Source organism: Miscanthus floridulus, chromosome 13, assembly GCF_019320115.1.
Source record: "Miscanthus floridulus cultivar M001 chromosome 13, ASM1932011v1, whole genome shotgun sequence".
Classification (NCBI taxonomy): domain Eukaryota; kingdom Viridiplantae; phylum Streptophyta; class Magnoliopsida; order Poales; family Poaceae; genus Miscanthus; species Miscanthus floridulus.
In genome coordinates, this window is record NC_089592.1 from 51,928,071 (window position 1) to 51,950,363 (window position 22,293).

The 22,293-nt window shown below is 45.4% G+C and overlaps 1 long non-coding RNA gene across 1 annotated transcript; it reads left to right on the forward strand.

Moving 5' to 3' along the window:
* Window positions 1-3,776: 3,776 nt before the first annotated feature.
* LOC136501702 (uncharacterized) lies at window positions 3,777-12,962 on the forward strand. The gene is made up of 3 exons (XR_010770351.1): window positions 3,777-4,129; window positions 11,668-11,723; window positions 12,679-12,962. It is a non-coding gene; the product is annotated as an uncharacterized lncRNA (long non-coding RNA).
* The last annotated feature ends 9,331 nt before the right edge of the window (window positions 12,963-22,293 follow it).

Consider the following 22,293-nt stretch of genomic DNA (forward strand, 5'->3'; position numbering starts at 1 on the left):
TTGACATCATTGATTTTTTTTCTTACTTATTGTTTCGTTTATGTTAACTAGCTACCTTTTTTTAGATGAAAGGTTTCCCCTGCTTTATTTGCATAAAGCACTCAACAGCGTTCAGCACAGCGTACCAGGCGCGCCCGCCAGAGTTTACAGTTCAAAGCACAACGAACAAGCCTAATGGCCAAAACGTCATAGACGAGCACCCAAATAACACTTGCACTGATTATTACACATCTTTTCTTGCGTCTCCTCATACTGAATCACAGCTATGGAGCCCAGAGCCAAAGATTGCAATGCCAATGTCTCCAACCTTGATCTCCTTCCCCCATCCCAACAGTTTCCTGGTGGCTGGCTCGCTTTGCTCTCCAGATCCAGCCTCACTGAGTCCACCATGGTTTCTAGGTCCGCTGCCACCTCCTCCTTCCAATCGATCTGTGCTGGGCGCCTTGACAATTCTTCCATCCTGATTATTCTGTCCTCCAGCAACACTCCAGTGTCCTGCTTGAACATTGGAAGCCAGTCTCTTAGCATCTTTGCGATCCTGATCAGCACCATCTTTGTACCTAGCCAAAACACCCCCTAAAAGCAAATTTCATTTCTTAACTTCCATAAGGACCACAAAACAGCAGATGAAATCACATTAGTAACCACATGTTTCTTATTCGCAACCCACAACTTAGCTACAGACTCATAATCAGCACCGATATTCTCCCCTAACACCTCAGCAACCAAACTCCACACACTCATAGCTACACAGCATTCAAAGAATAAATGTCGAATGGATTCCTGTTCACTACAAAAAAGGCAAGTGGGATCCGAAACATCCCTTCTTTTTTGCAAGTTGTCCCTCGTAAGAATTCTGTTATGCGAGAGCAACCACAGAAAGAACTGTACTCTAGGTGAAATCACAAGCTTCCATATGGCGTGAATATAAACCGGAAACACACCTCTACAATTAATCCTAGCATACAAGGATTGGACAGTGTAAGCGCCGTTTCCGTTTAATCACCCGTGTACCCCGTTTAATTGACCGTTTAGCCCGTTTAATGGGACGTTTTGCCCGAATAATGACTAAACGGTAGGTGACCGACTGTTTACCATTTAGCGTTTAGGAAAACACTAGGTATAGCTCCACACTATCTGATCCTCATCATCGTTGAGGATGGTATCCTCTATCACACCACAGAGTTCCCACCACATGTTCATAAGAGCCTCAGAAACATTCCTTCTAACAGTGAGCATAAGCTCATGCCCATCCTAGACCTGGCTTATCGCCTTACCATGCTGTTCATTAATGACACACAACAGCCAGAACATAATGACCAAACTTGTATTTCCTACCCATTGATCTTCCCAAAACCTTACCTTTCTCCCATTCCCTACTACCCATCTGACACCCATATGAGCTGCTTGGGCTGCCCAGAGGACCCCTTTCCAAAAAGGGGAAAATCCAAGATTTGGGCAGCAAAAAATGTTCGGATCAGTGGTATTATACTTAAAATCTACAATTTTAACCCAAATAGCGTTCTTATGCAGATGGTATCTAAAGATCCACGAAGCTAACAAAGCTAAATTTAAGCTCCTCAGATCTGGGATACCTAGCCCTCCTCCTTCTTTCTTTTGAGCCACTAACTGCCAGCTGGCTAGGTGATACTTATGCCTGTCTTCAAAGTTATTCCACAGAAAATGTCCCATATGAGAGTTTATCATTTTGATAGCCCACTTAGGGAACTTTATAATGGACAGCAAGTAAATTGGAATACTAGCCAGACAAGCTTTTAGCAAAACAATCCTCCCAGCATAAGACAGAAGCCTACCCCTCCAACCAGCTATCCTTTTGATAATTTTATCTACCATAGGTTGTAGGTCTTTCCTTGTAAGCTTACTATAATGAAGGGGAACTCCCAGGTACTTAATAGGAAATTCACCTTTTTTGCAACAGAAAAGTCTAGCAAACTTATCAGCCTGATCCTCTTCTAAACCCACCATCAACAAATCACTCTTATCATAATTAATCTTCATGCCTGACATTTGCTCAAAGCAAACTAGAAGCCATTTTAAATTACAAGCTTTCTCTAGATTATTTTCTAAGAAAAGCAGTGTATCATCAGCATATTGCAAGCTGATGATACCACCCTCTACCACTTGTGGTAATAACCCAGTAACAAGTTCATGCCTAGCTGCTTTCATAAGCATTCTAGAAAAAACGTCAGCTACTAAGTTGAAAAGCAGAGGGGATAAAGGGTCTCCCTGCCTCAGACCCTTCCCAGACTTAAAAAAGATACTATTCTCATCATTAATACGAATACAAATAGAACCTCCTCTAACAACCTGTCTAAGCCAGCCTCTCAATCTTCCACCAAAACCCCTAGTCTCAAGCATCTCCTCAAGGAAAGACCAGCTGACCCTATCATATGCTTTTTCATAATCTAGTTTCAACACCACACCTTCCTGTTTTCTTTTATGGACCTCATGAATAATTTCATGGGCAGCCACAACACTCTCCAAAAATAAACCTTCCTTTAATGAAGGCTGTTTGGTTAGTCGCCACTAGCCTATCCGCTACTCTCACCATTCTATTATTCAATAATTTGGAGAAAATTTTAAAACTACAGTTTATTAGGCTAATCGGCCTGAATTTCTTCAGCACCTTAGCCTCAGGTTCTTTAGGGATCAACGTTATCATGGCGTAATTCAACCTGTCAAGATTTAGATCCCCTTGTTCAAACACTCTTATAAGCTTCATAAGATCCACCTTAATCAGATCCCAAAAGACTTGATAAAAAAGGAAAGAGAATCCATCAGGGCTTGGGGCTCCTTCAGCATAAGAGCTAAAAACAGCCTCTCTAACTTCATTTTCAGTAAAAGGAGCCTCTAACAGCTCATTTTCCAAGGCAGTCACTTTCTCATCTACTCCCCAAAAATCTTGTCCTAACTTAACACGACTATCTTCTTCTTTACCTACAATTTTCTATAAAAATCAACAGCATGCTCAAGCATGCCTTTATTATCATCCATCCAACCATCAGGGCCTTCCAACCCAGAAATACGTTTTTTCCTATTTCTTTGATTTGCCACAGCTTGAAAATATGTTGTGTCTCTATCACCCTCTTTTACATTTTTATCCCTAGCTCTCTGTCTAGCTTTAATCTCCTCTAACTTCCAAATAGATTCTAGGTCTTTAACAATCTCCTTCATACTGTTTCTTTCCATCTCAGTAATAACAAAGTTCTCATATTTCAAGTCTAGCAGATCATACTCCTTAAGGAGTTCTAACTTTTGTTTTCTAACTTGTGCATTAATATTTACGGCCCACCCCTTAACCTTCTTTCTAACCAATCAACTAGCTACCTTTTTTATCTTGGGTATTTTATTACTTCCAAACCTCAAATGATTTTGTTATATGCGCAGCATGTGATGTTTTACGAATCTCAGTAGTCTTTTTTATGTCATTTTTAAACTACGTTTAGGGGCACTTGCTGTTAATTGGTTTGATTGGTCTCATGTTTTATGCTTTAGAATGTACTTTGTCATAGATTCGAAGAAATCACCTTAAGAAGCTTGTCTTTAATATCTACTAATATAGAAAACATCTGCCTCAACTTTTATCATGGGAGTTCATATGTTTACCTGAATAATATTCAGTACCCAAGCCACCCAACCCAAGCGTGACCTCCCCCGCCTTCCTTTTGCCCCATGTCCCCTCCCCCGTTGGTTTTTTCCTCCGTTTTTTTTCTTTTCACCCTTTTATTTTTTGGTCGTGGAGTGTTCCTTTTTTTCCCAATCGTGGGCAGTGCCAGTTCCTTCTCTGCTCGGCGGATGTGGCATCAGTGATGGCGCCCTCCGCCCCCTCCGCAACTGGCGGTACCGTACAGCTCCACCCACTCTGACCTCGATCCTCCTCCTCCTCCCTCCATCCATCTCCTCCACCGGAGGCGGTGGCGGCGCTTTATCCACAGGGCCCCTCCGCAGCGCTCCTCCGCCCCGTCCTACTTCCCGATGTTTGACGACTTCAGCCTTTGTCCCCACGATAGCGACGGATCAGGCGCAGTAGGCCTGCAGAGCAGCTGATTCCCATCATCTGGCTGTATCACTGGCTTCTCCCACCACCACAATGGCATTCAGTCCCCAGGTTGTCTTCCCTTTTGTTTTATTTGCTTTGCTTGTTTGGACATGCTATTGGTTCATATTTCAGTTTCGTTAGAGATTGTAGTATCAAATCAATTTCCTTTTTGTGTACACATCTATAAATTCTACTTGCCTGTGATCTATGTCAGATCCCAGAGATCGCCATCCTGTTTTCAAAATCCAATTTACTCTGAATATTTATTAATTATGCTTACTGGTTAGAGCTAATAGTTTTATCAGTGTTATTTATCATCTTTTTATCAGTGCAGATCCCAGGCGCTTGCCATCAAAGCATCCTCCTCCATCTACTCCCCATCAAAACATGCACTTACAGTACTCATAAAAACTCACTTTACAACTTAAGTAACTAATATATTGAACGACGAATTAATATTTCATATATCAAAACACAGTCATAACAACTTAAGCTCACTATTGTTGGAAATGTATCAGATCAGTGCGCTTGTCTGCTGCCCTTGTTGCACTATTCTCGGACATCAAATAGTTAATGCTTCTGTTGCTTTTGTTAGTGTACTGCTATTCAGTTCAGTATACTGCTACTCATATTCATGTTCGATTCAGTTGGTAGTTTAAGATCAGTTTAGTCTATGAATTTTCAGGGGGATCAGTTCAGTCTATTGTCGAACTGGCTTCAGTTCAGTCTATTGTTCAGGTTCCAGAGGGATCAGTTCAGATGGCGTGCTAGTTTTGTCTATGTTTATGCTTCTTTTGTTGCACTATTAAGTTTAGGTTTCAGTTAAGGAGAATCTAGTACGAGGAAATTCAAGTGACTGAGTCTATGGTCAATGTTTGTGAACATAAGTATGTTAAAGAAAACTTGGCAATGTCGTCTCTGCTACTTATTTGCATTTTATGCTACCCAGTTTTGAGTGTAGGTACTCAAATATATCTAGTAGATATTTATAATTTTTTTTCTTGGTTTTCTGCATTCTGATGAGTGACAAGAGTAAAAATTAAGTTTTGTGCTCTGAAAATCATTTGTTCGCACCAAAGCTCTTTGTACTGTTGCAACCATATAAACCTATTTGCAGCACTAATATTTGTAGTCATGATGAATTTTAACCATCACTGTTAGATTACCATAGTGTCTCCTTGGTTATTGTGTTAGTTACTCCTAATTACTCTGCTATGCGCCACCCTATGTGGGCTTAGCCCCTGGCCTTCCCAGGCTAAGGCTCTATATATTTGTAATCCCCGTGTAAACATAATCCAAGTCAGATTGGCATTCTGCCTTCATGGTATCAGACGCCTAATTCGGGTCATGTGCCGACCCTTCCTCTCCCGCCCACCTCTCCTCTGCTTCAGCCCCTTCCTCTCCTCTGCTTCCGCACGCTGCTTCCGCCCCTTCCTATCCTCTGCTTCCGCTCGCGCCCATGGCCGCTTCAGCCGCCGCACCGCCTCCTCTCACCGGCGATTCCAGCACCGGCGCCTCGGCTGCCGCAGCCGCTGCTACTGCCGCCAACGCGGCCCTGCTGCGCGACGATGCCACCGCGGCAGCCCTGCGGCTCGAGGAAGAAGCCACCGCCACTCGAGCGGCCAACACCGAGCGCGCCGTCCAGCTCCAGAAGGAGGTGGACCTTCCCAAGTCCGCCGCCGCCGCCCAGGAGCGCGTCTGTGCTGCTGCCGACGCCCTGTCCAAGGAGCGCGCACAGGCCGACGCCCTGGAGGCGCAAGCGGCTGCCATCGGGGAGCGACTTCGTCTGGAGGCCATCCACGACAACGACGAGCACTATGTCTCCTCTGAGGCTGCTGCTATTGCGCACCTGCACAGCCAGGCCTGCGCCGTCCAGAACATCAAGTATCTGGTCCCCATCGTCCTCGACCTCAAGTCCCCCCACTACTCCAAGTGGCGCGGCTACCTTCTCCTTGCTCTTAGTCGGTACTCCCTGAAGGACCATGTCCTCAGCGACGATTCCCGCCCCACCGATCCGGTCTGGTACCGCATGGACTGCGTGGTCGTCTCCTTGATCTTCAACAGCATCTCCACCGACCTCCTCGACATCATCCACGAGCACGACGGTGTCATTGCTCAGGTGGCTTGGCTCGGGGTTGAGCAGCAATTCCTGGGGAACCGTGAGTCCCGGGCTTTGCTCCTTGATGCTGAATTCCGCAACCTCTCTCAAGGCGATCTCTCCGTTGATGACTACTGCCGCAAGATGAAGGGCATGGCTGACGCCCTCACTGATCTTGGTGAACCCCTCAACGACCGCACACTGGTGCTGAACGTCCTGCGGGGCCTCAATGAGCGGTTCCAGTTCATGGCTCAACTCATCACTCGGCAGAAGTTGTTCCCTCCGTTTGCGGACGTCCGCACTGATCTTCGTCTCGCCGAGCTCAACATGGTGCAGCCCTCAGCGGCTCCTTCTGCCCTTTTCGCCTCCTCATCAAGCAGGTCGCCCTCCACTGCACCGGCACCTAGTTCTGCCTCTCTGCGCCCCCCTCATCCTCAGGGCGTGCTCCCTACCGGTAGGGGCTCTTCAGGTAGTGGCCGTGGCCGGCGTCGCCGCGGCGAGCGCAACTAGGGCAACCAAGGCGGCCCCCAGTGGCCGTCCCTCTACAACCCGTGGTCCGGATCCATTCACATGTGGCCCGGCCCCATGCCTGGCGGTCCTCGCACTCCACCAGCACGCGTCGGCGTCCCTCCTCCTCAGCAGCACGCCATGATGGCTGGCGTGCCTTCCCCTGGCTACCTGGCACCTCCACCAGGGCTGGGCCTCTACTCACCGGCGCTCCTACCTACTCATGCGCCACCTCCAGCGTGGTCTCCCTAGGATCCTCATTCCCTCGCCCAGGCTTTCAGCACCGTCTCGCTCACTCCACCCACTCCGCCAAACAGCATAGACTGGGTTTTTGACTCCGGCGCCTCCTCCCACATCGCCTCCAACCCTGGTATTGTTACCCGCACATCATCTTCCCCCTTTCCCTCCTCCATCGTGGTGGGTAACGGTGCCACTCTCCCTATTGTTGGCACTGGCTACTCGATCATTCCCGGTCCTTTTCGCCTTAACAATGTTCTTCTTGCTCCTGGCATTATTAAAAACATTTTATCAGTTCGCCAATTCACTACTGATCATCATGTTTCTATTGAGTTTGACCCTTCTAGGCATTTCTATGAAGGATCTTCGTACTAGGAACGTCCTCCTTCGATGTAACAGCTCGGGGCCCCTCTACACCTTGCAACTACCATCGATGCCTTCTGCTCCCTGCACTCTTGTCGCCACTCCTTCATTGTCCATCTAGCACCGCCGTCTTGGTCACCCCGGCAAGGAAGCTCTTCAACACCTCACTCACTCTTCTTCGATCGCCTGCAGTCAGCCTGCTGATGACCATTTATGCCATGCCTGTCAGCTAGGACGTCATGTGCGTCTTCCGTTTACTAGTTCTTCGTCGAGGGCTTCCAAACCATTTGATCTGATACATTGTGATTTATGGACATCGTTTGTTCTCAGTGTATCTGGATTCAAATATTATTTAGTTATCCTTGATGATTTTTCTCATTTTCTATGGACCTTTCCACTTCGCCTTAAGTCTGACACCTTTTCTGCTCTTTCTAGTTTCTTCGCGTATGTTCGTACTCAATTTGGGTGCCCCATCAAATCTGTCCAATGTGACAATGGTCGCGAGTTTGACAATTCTGTCTCCTGCATCTTCTTCCTCTCTCACGGTGTCTCTCTTCGCATGTCATGTCCCTACACCTCTCAGCAAAATGGCAAAGTTGAGCGCACCCTCCGCACCACTAACAATGTCATCCGCACGCTACTCTTCCAAGCGTCCATGCCCCCCTCCTACTAGGCCGACGCCCTTTCCACTACCACATATGTTCTTAACCGTCTTCCCACCAAGACCCTCAACATGACTACTCCCTTCTTCGCACTCCATGGTACTCCACCCTCCTACCATGAACTTCGAGTTTTTGGGTGCACCTGCTATCCCAACCTCACTGCCACCACCCCCCACAAACTTGCCCCACGCTCCACTTTGTGTGTCTTCATCAGCTACTCCCCCAATCACAAAGGCTACTGATGTCTTGACCTCACCTCCAACCGTGTCATCATCTCTCGTCATGTCATCTTCGATGAGACGACTTTTCCTTTCTCTAGGACACCGGACCTCACCTCCTGAAGAGCTTGATTTTCTAACTAATGATGAGCCTCTACCAGCTCTTTCACCTTCTGCAGGTACATCTGTGTAGGCCTCTCGACGCCCCTCTACAGACCGTGTCGCAGGCTGCGTCCGAGTTGCCTGACTGACACCTCGTCGATGCTCTGGCCCCTCAGCCCGGCTAGGGCCAGCGTCCCTGGCCTCCTCCACCAGGCTTCTCCGCTGCCTCGGCACGCATCGCCCGTGGCACAACAGCCACTGAACGGTGCCTTCAGCGCCCTCCCAGGTGCTCCCGTCGGCCCCAAGCAGCACCCCCTGTGCTGCCTCTGGCACCTGCCCCGGCCCCAGCAGCACCCCTTGTGCCGCCTCTGGCAGCAGCCCCGGTGCCCCCTGTGGCCCTACCTGCTTCCCGTTTCAACAACGTCTATTCCCGGCGCCCTTCACCAGCTGCTCCTCCTTCACCGCCGACACCACCACCAGCTGCCGCTCCTCCTCGCTACTCCAACATCATCCCATCTCCACCATGGTTCATCAAAGCTGATCCTCCATGTCCTGTTGGTGCTGTCCCCATCCCACCGGTCGACAATACTCATGGCATGATGACCCGTGGGAAGTCTAGATACATACAGTCGCGCCTCCATCTCCACACCGAGGCTCTGTCCCCGATTCCCCGGTCTTGCCATGGCGCCCTTGCTGATCCTCACTGGCGTCGTGCCATGGAAGATGAATATGCTGCTCTCATGGAAAATCACACTTGGAACCTTGTTCCTCGCCCCGACAAGGCCAACGTGGTCACAGGCAAGTGGATTTTCAAACATAAATTTCACGCTGATGGCTCGCTGGATAGATACAAGGCTTGTTGGGTTCTTCGCAGCTTTACATAGCGTCCCGGTATTGACTACGATGAAACATTCAGCCCCGTTGTCAAACCTGCAACTGTTCGCACAGTCCTCACTTTGGCTCATTCCCGGGACTGGCCAATTCATCAACTAGACGTCAAAAATGCTTTTCTCCATGGGACTCTTTTAGAAACAGTGTACTGCTCTCAGCCAATAGGGTTTGCCAACTCAGCTCTTCCTCAGCACGTCTGCAGGCTCAACAAATCTCTCTATGGCTTGAAGCAAGCCCCCCGTGCATGGTACAGCCGTTTTGCTTCATTCCTGCTCTCCCTGGGTTTCACTGAAGCAAGATCAGATACATCTCTCTTTGTTTACCGTCATGGTACAGAGACCATTTATTTGCTGCTCTATGTGGACAACATTATGCTCACTGCCTCCTCCCAGCAGCTCCTTCACCGGGTCATTGATGCTCTGATGAAGGAATTCGCCATGAAGGATCTTGGCCCACTTCACCACTTCCTTGGCATGGCAGTCCAACGATGGGTTGACACTTTATTTCTCTCCCAGCACCAATATGCTCTGGACATCCTGGCTCGCCATGGCATGAGTGACTGCAAACCATGCTCCACCCCTGTTGATACCTGCGCCAAGGCTTCTGCTGATGATGGCCCTCCTGTTGCTGATCCCACAGCCTACCGTAGCCTTGTGGGAGCTCTTCAGTACTTGACCTTCACCTGGCCCGACATTGCTTATGTCGTCCAGCAAGTTTGCCTTCACATGCACGATCCTCGGGAGGTTCACTTTGTTGCTGCCAAACTGGATCCTCCGCTATCTCCAGGGTACTCTTGATCATGGTCTCATTATTCCTCGGACTTCTCCGACATAGCTCAGTTGTCTACACTGATGCTGACTGGGCTGGCTGCCCGGACACTCGCCGATCCACCTCTGGTTATGCTGTATTCCTAGGTGGCAGCCTTGTCTCCTGGTCTTCTAAACGACAGCCCACTGTCTCTCGCTCTAGCGCTGAGGCAGAGTACCGTGCTGTCGCCAACGGCGTTGCTGAAGCTTCCTGGTTGTGGCAGCTTCTCCAGGAACTACACCACCCACTCGACTCCGCCTGCATCGTCTACTGCGACAACGTCAGCGCCGTCTACCTCTCCACCAACCCTGTACAACATCAGCGCACCAAGCATGTGGAAATCGACCTCCATTTCGTCTGAGAACGCATTGCCATTGGTGCTGTCCGTGTGCTTCATGTGCCCACCACCTCCCAGTTCGTTGATGTCTTCACCAAGGGCCTTCCTTCTGTGTTTCAAGAATTTCGTTCCAGTCTGAATGTCCGCTCTAGCGACGTTCCGACTGCGGGGGGTGTTAGATTACCATAGTGTCTTCTTGGTTATTGTGTTAGTTACTCCTAATTACTCTGCTATGCACCACCCTATGTGGGCTTAGCCCCTGGCCTTCCCAGGCTAAGGCTCTATATATTTGTAATCCCTGTGTAAACATAATCCAAGTCAGATTGGCATTCTGCCTTCAATCACATCTCATTGTTGAAATCACAATTCATATTTCCTATGCCCCTTCCCCAAATCATTATGAATAATTTGTCCTTAACTATAATCGTTCGTTTTCCCGAGCACTAATTGTTTTCTGCGTCTATCATCAATTCCTTTGTTCCAAAAATAATTTTCCTACAAAAATATTTTTCCTCGTTTCAATTGTTGTGAGGTGGCCATGAGCATTATCTGCTATGCCTTCTCCTGTCCTATTGCTGATGTGCTCCCGCGCGAGCTCTATTCTTTGGTTGAGGACAATTTTGGACGTTGAGCCGGATCTTGACTGCTTGTTGTGGAGAACTTGTTATTTGTTATCGATTCATGAAAAAAGGTGTGATTTCATGTGCTCTCATTGTTGGATCATGTTAGTTTGGTCCTAAAATATTCCCTTAATTTGGATGATGTTGATGTTTAGTTTTTTTGTACCATCTGCAAATTGCTCTGCTTCCCTCGGTACTTCTGCCTTTTTCTTTTCAGTTTAGCTGTGCTTATTATTACCCCTTTTTTGTTCTACTTTCGGTCAACATTTGTGAGACCTGATCTCCTGTCCTGTTTCACTAATCTTTTTTTGCTTGTTTAATCTAATGAACTGCTACTCATATTGTTGTTTTTATCTTCTACCTATTGCCCACTTGAGAATGTTTTAGTACAAATATGAAATATGTTTCAGTAGGAACACTCGGTCCTGATATCCTGATCTCCATTTTTTTGTGCGTTCAGAATAAAGAGATGTAGATACTAACAACAGTGATTTGCTTTTTATTTGGTGATCCAGTTCACTAATCTTTCTTAGTTAAGTAAACATCTCCAAGTATTTCCTCTTCATGAAATAGAAAATTTTTACTCCTTTCCTGTTCACTTCGTTCAATATTACATAGGAAAATAAAATACTCCTTGCACTTATAGCTATATACTAGAATTAATGCTTTTTGGTCAAATATAATTTTCTTGAGTAGTTGATGCATGAGCTTTTATCAACTCAACAGAGTACTCCTTGGGGTTTGACAAATGAATTTTTATGGTAGGAAATACATTTAGGTCCACCTAATTGAATCCACATTGTCGTTCAAGTAATATACAGGTATGTTGCTTTTCACTTGTATATTAGGTTTATATCCACTTGAGGCTGCTGTTTTTTTTTGGGTTTATATGGACTTAAAAGTACCATGTGCATGGTCAGATTATGATCAGAAATCTAGGTGTGTTTGATTTTGATGTGTTTTCAGTTCAACTACAACAGACTAGAATATATCAATTTCAGTAATAGTATCATTTCCCTATTTTAGATAGAGATTTATCTTATAGTTAGAATTGGCTACTAAGATACCTGGATATACTTCAGCTTTTTGTCAGCTCCCAAACATGGCTCAGTTAGAACTGAATTTATATATGTGCTCCCATATACAATAGATGTATACAATCTGATCAAATTATTTGGTTCTGTAACTGGTAATATCTCTGCACCTATCTCAAATAACCATGTTGTGTATGAAAACAACTAAGAACTAATTATGCTTCAATACAACTAGCTGAAACATTATCGATGTATAGTAGTTCAAAAGCTGAAGTTAGCTGTTCAGGATACATGTCATCTTCGTTACAACTTTGTCCTGGTTACACATAATTATTATTACCCTCTGTCCCAAATTATAGTTCGTTCTGGCTTTTCTAGTCTAGATACCTAGTTTTTGTTATGCACCTAGATATACGATATGTCTAGATACATAATAAAAGTTGTGTTTCTAGAAAAGCCGAAACGACCTATAAATTGGAGCGGAGGGAGTAAGATTTATACGTGCAATAAGCTGATGTCTGGTTGTATATCTTTAGTTGGCATGTCATGCATACACAAGAGTCAATTATGCTAGTTCTTCTTGTTGGGACATTTGTTTTTCAGTCTACCTTGGTATATCTTGTTTTCCATGTTATGTTTGGGGAAAAAAAATCTTGTTTTCCATGCAAATTGAGCTATTCTGTGGACTGGTACTTTCAAATTAAACCACAAACCACTCACATTTTCTTTGTGGCTTAAACAGGACGAAGGTCTACTAGGAGAAGGCTTGAACTTTGCCCTGTGGAGCTCTCACTGACAGATGCGCTGCCCACTGGACCACACATTCGTTTTCCTTGATTAGTGTTGTAGCTTGAAGTAGCCGTGCACTCCCGACTTGCTCTTTATAGTAATGTAAACAAGCTTGGACGCATATTCATATAGACCCGGCGTAATTTTTTTTTTACATATCACTTGGTGGGTATGTGTGACGACTATATGTGTCTGCTGATGTTGAAACATTGCTGGCAAAAAAGTGCTATTATCGCCCTTTCCGCACCGTAGAAAATAATTTAATAAATCTTGTATGGTGTTCTTTATAGAATAACGCAATAATCCCTACAGCCATGTATACAAACAAATAAGTATAACTTTGCCAAAGCACAATAATTATAGTCATACTGTTCAATCTCAAATCTTTATGATTCAGCACTTTCAAACAATAAAATTCACAAGTTTCATTTTTTCCGGTTCCTCCAGGAAATTAAATTATATTTTCATCTGTACGGTAAAGGACATTCATGTTCCTAACATTGGCTTGTAAAAAACTAAATCAGTAATCCCGATCTACATGTCATTAAAAAACGGATGGATAATAGCCAAAAGAAACTATCATAAAAAATTAAAAAAATAATAACCGGCAGGATAACCAGACGCTGACCGTGGAGGCAGCAGGTGCTGAAAAAACCGGCTCGTAGGTCGTCCGTAGGGGCGCGCACTGCATAGTCGGGGGCACGAGGTGGGTCGGACGGTGGGGGTACCGAATAATATTCAATACCTGGGTAGCGCAGTCATATATATATATATATATATATATACTGTTTTGCTATAATACACCTGGGTGCATCCTGTACATAGAATGCACCCATGCTGTTGGTGCGCCGGATCTAGTCGAACACTCAGCCAAACATGTGGTGCGTGTGTCATAATTAATTTGTATCATTCACCTATTATGCACAACCACGTTGCATACAAATTCCATTGGACTGCATGCATGCATGGATAGAATCTTTTGTGGATTAGATTCTTTAAAATAATTTTTTTTCTTAAACCATAACCCCGATTAACAATCCGTTTGTTGCATTTTACTCAAAAAAATATGCTTAACAAAACTAGATCCAATAAGGATATATTTAATTATTTTTACACGGGTTGCATCTCTATGTATTACTAATTGCAACTATGTATAATACCGTGTTGCAGCTAGTTATAACTTTGTGTACCTTTTGCATCTGGTTTTCATAATCGGATTCAGTTGCAATTCAGAGTTGGTATCATATCTGATGGTAACTAAAGTAGCAATTGGGTTGCAACTGTGTAGTAATGGGTTATATGTACAACTATGTAGTAACCGGCTATGTACAGAATGCACCTAGGCCGATAAGCGAGTCAGAGCGAACTAATCAGTATGCATGCATCCGAGACAACTAATAGCTAATTTGCTACTTCTCATCACTCATGGTTAGCCACGTGCAATAAATACAACTAGCAGCCAGCATGCATGCATGGATGAAATATTTTGTGAGTTTGATTCTTTGAAATAAATTTTCTCCTACACCGTAACCCCGATTAACAAATCGTTTGCTGCATCTTACTCAAAAAATGTGCTTAACAAAACTAGATCCAATATTAATATATTTTATTATTTTTACAAGAAGTTACATCTCTGTGTGTTACTGATTGCAACTATGTAGCAACTGGATTGTAACTATGTAGCAACTAGTATACAAACGGAGTTGCAATTGGTATACAAGAAGTTGCATCTCAATGCAAATGTGTGTGATGCCTGGCCTGCCCGCCGAGACTCACGGCATGCATTTCCAATAGTGTTATTTGTTGCAAGTAACTCCCGTGTGTGCGTGCCTGACTGTTTTAGTTTTTTTTTCCTTTTTCTTTTTGTTTTCCTTTGAGTGAAGTTCTTTCTTTCTCTTTCTCTCACCCTATACATCATTTGTACATGAAGTTCCTAAGGATGGCTCAATGCTTTGTCGAGTGGAAATAGAACTACCATTGACACACTTTCCTTGCTCCCTACGGCAAATTTTCTTCTGAGCACACTCACAGCCAACCCAAACATCTGCCTATGAGCAAGCAGCTTTACAAGCAATTTTGTGCCAACGTCGTCCGGTGCACAAGAAATGAAGGAACGTGAGCTGCTGAGCCAACCTGAGACAGTTCATTGAAAATGTTTCTTCTACCTGCTTGCTTGCTTGTTTACTGTACATAAGTTCATTGAAAATGTTTCTGCTAAATAGGCTACAACCAAGTTGCAATTGTGTTGCAGATGTGCTTGCAACTCATTGTACAACTTAGTTGCAATTACATACTTTAATTTTTTTTAACAAATATAGCCTTCATGGATCTCATTTTGTTAAGCACATTTTTTCGAAGAATCTACTTCAAACCAATTCAAAAACGGATCAGTGGTTTAGGAGATATCACATTTTTTCGAATCGAATTAAGAAAAGATTCCATCCATGCATGCTTCCTGGTGGGTGGGTTGACCTGTGAGGTGGCATCACGTGGTTGGTTGTGTCCATTTAATTTTGCATGCATGAGCGTATGTTTGGCAGGAAAATGTGGGGAGGGTCCTATGGGCGTGCGCTGGCACGTGGACCGCAGGGTTAGAGAGGGTCTGTGCACTCGTTGCACGGAATGCAATTGGCCTACCACACGAATAGCAACTGGTCTACCACTAGAGTTGCAATTTATGTACAACTAAAGTTACAATCGACTGATGGGCTGAGTTGGAACTGGTATAGAAACGGAGCTACAACTAGCCGTCCAGGGCAGTTGCAACTAGCCTACCCAACTGGAATGCAACTGGCCTATCACCAAGGTTGCAATTTATGTACCCCAGAAGTTGTAATCGGTTTAAGGGATGAGTTGCAACTGGTATACAAACGATGATGCAACCAACCGTCTAGAGCAGTCGCAACTGACTACCCAACATGAATGCAACGAGCCTGGGCAGACACCTAGAATCGTGTCCCTGCCGCCAGAATCATACAATCGTCATGTCTGTTATGGTGCAGCTCTAGCTGTTGGAATCTACTATGCTTAAACAGGATTGAGTGAAGCCATCTCCTTGCTGGAGCCTCTTACATCAAACGCCGTTGACTCTATACGCCAGGGCGCTCTGATTGCCATGGCAATGGTGATGATCCAGACCAATGAATCTAGTACCAACAAGAAAACAACTAGGTTAACCACGTGTAACAAAAAACAGCTAGCATGCATGCATAGAATCTTTGGTTGGTTCGAATATTTGGAACAATTTTTCTCCAAAACCGTAACACTGATTGACATACCGTTTGATGTGTTGTACTCAGAAAAATATGCTTAGCAAAACTAGATCTAATATGTGTATATTTTTTTTATCTTTTAAACGAGTTGCATATCTGTGTACTAGCGATTGCAACTTTGTCTACTCCCGAGTTGCAACAGTTATAATTCGGTATATTATTTGCATCTGCTCACTATAATCACGTCAAGTTGCAATTATATCTGGTTGCATCTGCTCACTATTTAGTAGGAGTTGCAAGCGTATGTGGTTGCAATTAGTGTAGTAATTGTGTTGCAACAAAATAGTGAATAATTGCAACTATAAGTAACCGGGTTATACTAGGTTATAACTAGTTGCAAGCAGTGCTACTTAGGCTGCAACGAAGATGCAATTATGTTGTAGTTGTGCTTGCAACTCACGCTATAACACAGATGCAACTACATACTTTTAAAAACACTTCGTCAAATATAGTCTTCATGGATCTCGTTTTGTTAAGCACATTTTTTCCAACAACCTAGTTCAAACGGATTTAAAATCAGATCTGTCGTTTATGAGATATCACATTTTTTCGTTTCGAATTAAGAAAAGATTTCCTGCATACATACTTCCTGGTTGGTGGGTTAACCTGTGGCATCACATAGTTGGTTGCCTCCATCTATTTTTTGCATGCACGAACGTGGAGTTTGTTAATGCGAGGACCGGCTGCTGTGCGGTACGTGTGGAATCTAGTCTGGGCCAGTACATCTCTCGCTCGCCGTTCGCGCTCGCGGTAGGGTGCATTTGCTGCACAGAATGCACCCAGGTGCATTTTAGCCTCGTCGTATATATATATATATATATATATATATATATATATATATATATATATATATATATATATATATATATATATATATATATAACACGCGCGCGCCTCGGGTCGTCGATCGGTTGTCAGAGTTGGAGATCGCCAAGAAACCGAGTCTTGCTGGAACACGTACGCGTACAGGGAATATATAGGTTCGTCGATGCCATTGCGGGCCGGCTGGTGTGATAGCGTTGCATTCCTTTCTTCCTGAATCCCTCGGTGCTCAATGGTATACTGGTGCTGCTACCTTTCAAGAGGAAGAACTGATGATGAGAATTGTGCTGACGAATTGTTTTTCTTTCAGAAAAATAATGAACACACATACGTCTAGCCATATTGGTGCTACATAATGGATCATTTCTATGTGTTTTGTACTTTGAATTTACACCATAGTTTATTGTCTATATATGCTGTCGATTTCTCCATACCTTAGATTTTTTCCGTCCTCCGCCACTGATCAGACAGTCTGAAAAAGCTACGTCGTAGTTCAGCTTCAGAACATCTGCTGCTGGCGTTTGCCAGGTCTGCTTGTGCACTGCAACCCTTCCTCCAGTTTTCACAGCTGATCGAATAGGTGCTGATGTAGTGAACCAAAGTCAATGCCGTCTAGTTAGGGATGAAAACGGTACGGATATTTTCCGACCGTATTCGAAACCGAATCTATTTAGAGGGGTTGAGATCTGTCCGTATCCGAGTCCGGATATCCAACATCCGATACCGTATCCGTATCCGAATACTCAAATCGCATATTTATGATGTCGATATCCAATCGTATCCTATCCGACATAGTTGATACTATCCGTATTCGAATCCGAATCCGGACAGAAATATGAAAACAAATGTAATAGGTTCGAGTCGCGGTCTCCTCGCATTGCACAGGCGAGGGTAAGGCTTGCCACTAACACCCTTCCCCAGACCCCGCACAGAGCGGGAGCTCTCTGCACTGGGTACGCCCTTTTTATCCGGGAGCTCTCTGCACTGGGTACGCCCTTTTTATCCGGGAGCTCTCTGCACTGGGTACGCCCTTTTTATCCGTCCGTATCTGATCCGTTTTCATCCCTACGTCTAGCTTGCATCTTTCCCCTTCACGAACTCTACACCTCTCATTCCACCATGGCTCCATGGGTATAGCAGGATTACAAGCCAGGTTTATCTCTATTGGAAGCTGTAAATTCACTCGAATCGCCTTCCAGTGGAGATTGATTTGTCTCCAGACTATAGCTCTCGTGATACCATCCAGCCAAACCTTCCTAACATCCTTGCATTTTGAATCTTCTTCATTCAAACTCCCACACGGCGGGAATCTAGTTTCATGCCACGCGTGCTCAGGTTCATTCTGAGGGCAGGGCTGTTATAAGTATGTACCATCCGCCAAAGAAAATGGTTCATCTTTTTTTTTAGCTTAAAATACAGCAGGGGAGGCCCCCATTGTAGAGATTTATTAGAAAAAAAAGAGGCACTGTACAAAAGGGAGGTTTTACCCAAGCCAAAACATGCCAGGAGACCTGTGAAACTAGGAGAGGGAATCTATTCTAAGACTCCAGGGAAGGACGGCCCTGTCAAAGATGAAGTTGTTTCTTTGCTTCCAAATCTGCCAAGCAGCAATGATGAAGATCTCCATGAAGGAGTGTTGGAACTGTCGTTTTGTCTGTCTCATCATTTGGAAAAAATCTCCTACAAAGTCCTAGTTAATTCATAAGAGCCACCAACAGGCTTAACTGAAGGGGCAGCTGAAGAACAAGTGAAAAATAGTTTCTTCAATGTTGTTGCTGCATAGAACATAATTATAGTTGTTGCCTTCTAGCTTATGCTTCTTCCTCTTTAGGATGTTCCTTGTGTTTAGCCTATCCATAAGTAGTCATGAAAAGACTCTGAGCTTGTTGCAACATTTAGAGTCGCAAATCCAAATAAAGGGCGCTGGGGGCTGAATATTCCTTAAGGGAATTGTAGAATTTTGAGGATGTGTATATGTTAGTCCCCTAGATGTAATGTCATAAATCTTTTGTGTTTGGCTGAACTTGGATAATCTGAATATAGCCCTGGAGGCTTTGATATTGTTGATAAGCTTGTTCTAATAATGGGAGGTGAAATTGGTCCAGATTGTTGTTTGTCAGAAATTGTGAAACTGAGGTCTTTTTGTTCCTTGCAAAAGATAAAAGTCTAGGATACTTGATTTGCATTACATTGCCATTCCATAGGTCAGACCAGAATAGGACAGTAGATCCATCTCCAACGTTGTAGTTTGTAATACCTTTGAAGAGATCACAAGCCTTAAAATATCACTCCACTAGAAAGAACATTTTTCTGTTGTAGCGCGAGGAATCTGCCCATTAGAATAATGTTCATGCCAGATTAATTTCACTCACCCAGGGAACCTCCTCCTTGTTATAAAATTTGTCTGTGTTTAAGCAAGAGAGCAAAGTTTTGACTTTTGAGGTTAATGATACCCAGACCATCTTTTCTTTTTGGTTTAGAACATTTTTTCCAAGCTGCCGGGGGTTTCATCTTCTATCCTTCACAGGCTCACAGCTGCCTCAGCCTGTTCGGGAGGCCGTATCGTATCGTGGATTATTTACTGCTGGCTGGTTTGGTGTGAGAGAAAAACTACTGTTCCTAGCTGGAAATTTACGATTGTTTACGAGCAAGCGAACAGGCTGCAAGTTTCGTCATCCCCAAAGGCTATGACCATTATTTATTTTATTCCAGCTCTCCGGTACAGGTTCTCCTCGTAACACATTCAAGCGCCTCGCTGGTGACTTGCTTACCAAACTTCCCATGCACACACTTCCCCCTCCGTGAGTAGTTAGCCATCAGAGCCTCATTCGTTTGAGGTGGCTTGGTTACCAACACACAACAGTACAAACCATTAGAGCCTCATTCATTTGGGCTGAGACTGAGAGTTGCGGCTCAACAGTGACCAAGAGCGATTGTGAATCGCCCTTTCCTTTACCACCTCCATGAGACATTTCACCTCCACTCAACCGACCTCGAGCATGAACTCCTCCTCTGACGGGGATAGTCCATTGAGATTCAGACGTGGACCGAGGGAAATCGACGCCACCAACCCCCTGTGAATTGATTGTTGATTCCGCCAACTAGCAGCCTGTTCGCTTGGCTGGTTCGTATCGTTGCTGGTTCGTAAAGAGTACTGCTGGCTGGTTTGTGTGAGAGAAAAATATTGTTCCGACTGAAAATTTACGATCGTTTACGACAAGTCACAGCCAAACGAACAGGCTGTAGAGATATCCCCGTTGGCTTTTACAGTAACATGTCAACAGAAAGAACAAAATGGTATATTTTGGAGTAACTTCTCGTAGAGAATTGACAAATTTGAAGGCGAGGGGGTCACGATGCCATTTGTGATCAGAGATCCACAGATACAAAAGTTACAGAACCGTTAAAATTTTTCCAAGCCACCTCGTGCAATGGCACTGACGTAACATAGGCTCCCTGCAAACGCTTCTTCTTTAACCAATATAGGGTGTGTTTGGTTTCTGCCTTCTAGCCTGACCAGAAAATAAGCCAGGCTAGTCAGCCTGTCCCTAGCAAGCCAAGGTGGACTTGTTTGGTTGCATGTATCATCTAAGCCTGGCTAGCATTCGTTGACTGATTTGACTTAGGTAGAGTCACCTCTTCTTTGTGCAGGTAAGTTTACCAATCACCTCTCCCCAGCCGCCCGAGCTCCACCGCCGTGCATCAAAGCAACATGAATTTCTCTCCTGCTGCATCTTTGCTATCGTAGACTATCAATGAACCTGCAAGTCTCCCTGCGCTATCCATGACCATCATCGCCACGGAACAAACCTCCTTGCCCTGCCGGCAGCAAATACATTAAGAGGCATTGCATCTATCACACGAGCAAGGGAGAATCGAGAGTGCAACATCACAGCTCGCATGCATCTATCACACCTGCTTCCCGAACATAGCCTCAATATGTTGCGGTTGCCTGACAAAATTTAACTTTAGCAAAATACTGAAATCCAAAACCTACAGCACAAAATTCACCCCTTAACCTATCCAAGCACAGAACATAGATCAAGTTTGACAACTCGAAAGCCATTGAAATGGAAACCATACCACATCACACATGAGATTTCATTAACCCGAAATCGTGAACTGAACATGCTAAAGGCAGCAACTACATTCAGACAGGATTTCAGAAGCACATTTGATTTCCATTAAGATAGGACAGACCACCATTACAAAAGCATCAGTGCAAGATAAACAAACAGATTAGAGATACTTAGCTGCTACAGCACAAAATTCACGCCTGAACTTATCAAGCACAGTACATAGGCCAAGTTTGACAAATCAAAACCCGAAATCGTAAACTGACGAAACTGAATAAGACGCTGAAACTGACGAAACTGACGGCGAGCATCAGGCGTTCACCGGCACTGCTGCCCGGGGGGCACGGCCTCCCCGGCAGCGCAGCCAGCCTAAGGGGCGCGGCCTCCCCTGCAGCGCTGCAGGGCATGGGTCCCCGGCATCTCTCCCCGCCCCCTCTCGTCTTCCCCAAATCGACGAACAGAGGAGCGCCGGGCGGTGGCCAATTTCCGGTCGAGCAGGCCTCGCCCGGGGCGAGAGCTGAACGGCGATACGCGCGGCGCCCGCTTGACCGTGGGGCTGTCCACGGCTCTGCCAGGGGCGGCGCGACGCTGGCGGCTGCGGCACGACGACGCAGCTTATCCATGGGCAGCACGGCCGCTAGGCGCCCGGCTATCCACGACACGCACAGCTGCTCCGCCAGGTAACCCATCCCCTCGCCCCACATCGCAGCACATCCCGCCTAGCTGCCCTCCCTCGTCCGAGCTTGCCTGGTCGAACTCCCCACGCCGCCGGAGCGCCCTCGTCCACGCGAAGAAGGAAAGGAGCAGGGGACCCAGCAGAATACCACTGGCGAGGAGCAGGCGGGGGAGGGAAGGTTGCGCCGGCCATGGAGGGAAGCTCCGCCCGAGGCCATGGAGAGGCCGGCCACCGGAGGTCTCCTGTCTCACTACTGCAGAGTCGGAGAGGGGAGGTGGTGAACAGCAGGGAGGTGATGCGAAACAGCAGGAGGGCTGGCCAGGAAAGAACGGCCACCCTCTTCTTAAGCCAGGCTGAGCTCAAAAGTGGCTTCTCGTGTTGCGACACCTATATGCGAACGGACGTCAAAAGTGGCTGAGCTCAACATTTCCAGCCCAGTACCCAAAGTATGAAATGGTTCCAGGCCCAAAACAGTTCCAGGCCATTCCGGGCTGGAACCGAACGGGCCCTAAGCCAGGCTGAGCTCAAAAGTGGCTTCTTGTTGAACAACGATCGTGCACGCACGTAGATCTTACCGGCAACATAAACTTGTTGCAAACTTAAAACTAAGCCGGCAACAAGATTATGTTGTCGGTAAGATCTATGTGCATCAAACAAGATTATGTAGTTTCTAGGGTATTAACCGGACATGGTCTAGAGAAAGCATCGACATGAGACTAGGA